The sequence below is a fragment of the Mus pahari genome, chromosome 4, assembly GCF_900095145.1.
Source record: "Mus pahari chromosome 4, PAHARI_EIJ_v1.1, whole genome shotgun sequence".
Taxonomy (NCBI): domain Eukaryota; kingdom Metazoa; phylum Chordata; class Mammalia; order Rodentia; family Muridae; genus Mus; species Mus pahari.
In genome coordinates this window covers 144,214,973-144,219,794 of record NC_034593.1, presented here as the reverse complement: position 1 = coordinate 144,219,794, position 4,822 = coordinate 144,214,973, and the positions used below count along the sequence as shown (strand labels likewise).

Below are 4,822 nucleotides of genomic sequence, written 5' to 3'. Positions count from 1 at the left end.
TTGAGTTCCAGTCCTGCATCCTTGGGTGATCTACAGCAGTATGGAAATGTAAGCGGAATAAACCCTTTCCTCCCCAACTTGCTTCTTGGTCATGATGTTTGTGCAGGAATAGAAACCCTGACTAAGACAGAAAGGCTCTGGCAAGGAAGAGTGTATGTTGAACTAGTCAACACCCCAGGTCCATTAGTTTATGAAGTGAAAATTAATATCCTATCGCCAGATAGGCCTGGTCTCCAGTCATCCTGGAGCAGATGTGCATTTCCCCTGCTTTACTGCTGCCCTAAAGAGGCACTGCTGTGGTCTCCTGTTCCCACCTGCAGTCCCGCCAAAAATGATGTGGGAAGCACATCCATGAAAGGTCTGGCTTGGCTCTCCCAACCAGTAAATTATGGGAATGCAACTCCTCCAGCTGCTGCAGATTCATGTCCTCTGCCAAAGACCCCGCTTCTGTATCTTCTGCCCAATGAGCCTGGCCATTCCTTTCCAAAAGCTAATGTGTAACTGATCATGGAATGCGCCAAGCCCAATCAGTGTGCTCACTCATGGCCACTCATGAGCTCATTTGCTGTAATCAGAGGAGACCCTGGGGTCATTCCTCAACCATGAGAACACTCAGTGGAGAGAGCTGTGGGTGCTTCTACCCAGCTGCCTGCCAGGCCTCTTGGCTTCCATTACTCGTATCATTTGGATGTAGCTGGTTGTACTCAAAGTCACTTCAAAGGCAACTGAGCTCTCCATATCAGAGAGATGTCTTTGGTGGACAGCAACTCTTGAGGCAGCAGAGTGGACACAGCGACCAGAGACACCACAGGGTCTGAACCTCTTTCTCATTCTTTGTCATCATGCAGAACCTAGGCAATGCTAGTTTTAAACAAGAGTTTATGTTAGAGAACTGAAATTTCCTTGGGTGCTTAACAGAATCATAACTAAAAATCAGGGCTTTGTTGGACCTATTTCATCTCTGAATGGCAATTATTCTCTCTCTGTCTCTGTTTCTCCCCCTTTCCCTCTCACTCTCTTTCTCCTTGCCCCCTCCTGTGTGTGTGTGTGTGTGTGTGTGTGTGTGTGTGTGTGTATGTGTGTATGTGTGAAAGTGGACATCAGGCATCTTCTATTGTTCTTATTTTATGGAAAGAGTCTCCCACTGTACCCAGAACTTGCCTTTTTGATTATACAGACTGGCCAGTAAACCCCAAAGATCCTTCTGTTGTTCCTTGCCCCTCCAGTGCTGGCATTAGAAGCTCATGCTGCCAGGCCTTGCTTTCACATGGGTGCTAGGGAACCAAATCCCAACTCTCATGCCTGTGCAGTGGGCACATTATCCATCAAGCTCCATGTTTACAGTTTTAAAATTCTGAAGTCTCTCTTCAGAAATGGACTAAGTAGTTATACGTCAATTCCTGCTTAAGGATGTAGACTCAGTAATTTTGAAAATCTAAAACAACGCACATCACAGAAGACAAAACACAAAGTTTCTACCTCCAGGAGAACTTTGTGCTAGTGTGGTAAGAGCCACATTACAGTATCACCTCCCTATGAGCCACGTAGGACCATGTAATGTCTCTCAGCCTTTGTTGTAGATAGTCACTTTCAGTCAAGATGTTGAGGCACATAGATACAATTTTGGCAATTTCTTATCTCTCATCAGCCACTAGTGAGAAAGAAAGAAATAGCCCACAAAACAAAGAATGTAGTGTATTTTACTGAAATGAATCAAAATATTTCTTCATAAGAAACTCTAGATCATGTATGGGCCATGGCTGTTCAAAATGTTCCTACATACAGCCTTATTAAATCAATTGTTATAGAATTCATAAATAATATAGTTCTCTTTGTGGAATTAAGATTCAACTTGAAAACTATATTTTGGAGTCTTAATTGTTAACAGAGGAAACTGTAAATACGCAAAAACAAGAAGTAAATACATCAAGAGACTCTGTTGGGCTGGAGTTAGGGCTCAGTTGGGAGAAGTCCTGGCTGTGTAACCCTGGTAACTGAGTTCAGATACCCAAAATCCACATAACAGGAAGATGAAGAGGGTGGAGTGCCTGTAATATCATGAACCTACCAAAAATGAAAGACTAGCCTCCAGCTGGCCTGTTGTGAGCATCAGCAGAGACCCTGCCGCATAAAGGTGAGAGTCAACAACCTTAGGTCACCCTCTGAATGTGGACATTCATGGTCACGATCATACACAGAATGTCCATCCTTTGGCAACACACACACAGAGGCCTGCTGGACCAAATCAGTTGTTTGATCTAATGCATGGGAGACATTCTCTAGTAATCTCCTCCCTTTGATATCACTCTGTCTCAACAGAGCCCTTGTTTTGCTTTACAAATGTGAAATATTTGAAATAGTTAATGATTAGGGAAAGATAATCTTATTTAAATTTCAGGTTTATTATAAACTTGAATATATACCCAGGTTCACACTTCGGTTATTAGGGCAGAGGTCAGGTCTTTTGGAAAGAAATACACTCAGTCTCTGTGGATTCATTTCCTTAGGGCTGTCTCTAGAGACATAATTTACTGTCTCTGAAACCTTGCAACAATGTTAAAACGAGTCTAAGACTTGTGCTCGCTTTGGCAGCACATATACTAAAATTGGAACAGTACAGAGAATATTAGCATGGCCCATGCCCAAGGAAGACACGCAAATTCATGAAGCATTCCATATTTAAAGAAATGAGTCTAGGACTAAAGTATGGACCTGGTGGACGATTACTGATATAGGCAAAGATGAAGTGTGCTTTGGAGGGCAAGGAATAAAATGAAGAGAACATTTTGATTCTTTTTTAGTCATTTTTTTTAGCCTGCATAGTTAATCCAAACATGCAGCAAGCTCATTGACTTCTGCAAAACTTACTATTAGATAATAAAAAAAGAGATTTGTATTTGCGATGTCAATGAGCTTGGAGAATACCATGTAAGAAAGGTAGCCAGGTCCCTTTAGTTTTGAGTGCAAAACTTGGACATTTAAGACATTGATACGGAATTCCAGGCATCAGAGTCTATTTGATTAACCAAGCCATACTTGTTAAAATACTCTACAAAAGAAGCATGTATGCGAAATATATTAATCCCCTATGTGCCTCACAGTCTTTATTTCATAATTGTGCCTGTGCATTGCTTTCAATTGCTCACTGCGAGATCAATACAACTGAGTAGAAAGTTTAGGTTGTATGCACTCAGCAGCATTGATGGGCCAGTCTTTGAGTTGAACTAATATTTTTAACATCTTTTTCTCTTTGTCACTCATGCTTGGATGTTTGTAATAAATTATTGATAAAACTGGAGTTATGGTTGTATTGACAGGAAGTGAATTGAAAAATGGCATCTGTGTGCTAAAACCTTTAAAAAGTACCAGAATGTCGAGTCCCTGTGCTAACACTCATATGCGTGCAGAGTGTCAGAATGTTGTGTCTGTATGCACTTGCAAAATATCAGCAGCTGCAAGACTCATCAACCCACTGCCAAATAACAACACAGAAAATATCCTAAGGATTTTCCCTTTTCTTGTGCATTCAAACTTAAACTGGCCAGATTATTATGGTTTGTATTATAACACCATAGTATACTATATTCTGGTGATATAGGTAGACTATTAGAAAAGGGTAAAAAGTTGGAATTATTGGAACTTTACATGGAAGCAAGTGATATGTACAACTAGTGAGGAACTCAGTAATAGTTGGCTAAGGTCTCACTATTGTTCTTTATTCTCAGACCCAAATGGTGATTTTCCTTTCAAAAATACAAACATTTCTTCTCCTGGATAAAGTCAAGGGTTAAAATAGTTTTAAATTACACTAAAATGTAAAATGATCTTGACTGAGAAAATGAATGTAAAAATTGCATAAATAAAGATCTGGGGATAAATGCTAGCATTTCACTTGATTATCAATAAATTAGTCATGATATTTATATATTTAAACTCAGATGAGAAATATTGCATACATATTATATACTAATAAATATCAGAGTAATTTCTTTCAACAAACAAGTTCATAGATTCAAGTAAAAATAAAAATACAATTTAGACCTCTGAAGTTAAATGAGCTTTGTAGAGATCATCTTTGTTAATTAATAAACTTTATACAATCACTGAGGATGCCACTGTTTTCTGTCTCTGCTTTAACCAGGCAAATGTAGTTTGCTGGGTGCTGAGTGCCCATGAAAGAATGTGAGTCACAAGGAAAAGCTCACATAAAGGTGAGTATCTCCATGTACTTGCCAGGATTTAGGACATGGCCTCAGTTTTGTGGTGCCTGGGACCAGCTCATTTTATGCTGTTGAAATAATAAAAATGGGCAAGAATCCTAAATTCAGACAGGCCAGGGGTGAGGAACCTACAACCTAAAAAGAGAACAGGGATGTTTTCTGAATGTCTGACTAAAAACTCTGGTTGACCACCAATAGTTTCTCAAGGTGGGTCAGTGTGAACACAGATGTTTTAGACTGATGTGGGTTTTCATCCTATTTTTACAGAAGTTTGGTCTACTGAAGAGCTGACTACAAAGTCAGCTTCAAATGGAAATATAAACAATGAGGGACAAAGTATCGAAGGCTTTGTCCTTTTGCAAGAAGTTCACAGCTCTTAAGGAGTATGGCCAGGAGCCCCTCACCTACATGAATCATGAACACTACAGTCTCTGAAGACTGCTTGTTTCAACGCCTTCACGATGAGGTCAGAAAACATTCCTTTTAAAGATAATGTCAGACAACACCAGGGCCCAGAACCACATATGTAGACCTGAGTTATAAAGGCTGTTTCCCTCCCTTCCTCCTTCTCTCCCTCCCTCCCTCCCTCCCTCCCTCCCTCC

At 40.2% G+C, this 4,822-nt stretch overlaps 1 protein-coding gene and 1 non-coding gene across 2 annotated transcripts in view; one reads left to right on the top strand and one right to left on the bottom strand.

Annotated features, from left to right (window-relative positions):
• The window catches only part of Negr1 (neuronal growth regulator 1), a 718,441-nt gene that overhangs the window by 63,192 nt on the left and 650,427 nt on the right, over positions 1-4,822 (bottom strand). The window lies entirely within an intron of this gene.
• LOC115063994 lies at positions 2,577-2,683 on the top strand. The gene has a single exon (XR_003843834.1). It is a non-coding gene; the product is annotated as a U6 spliceosomal RNA (small nuclear RNA).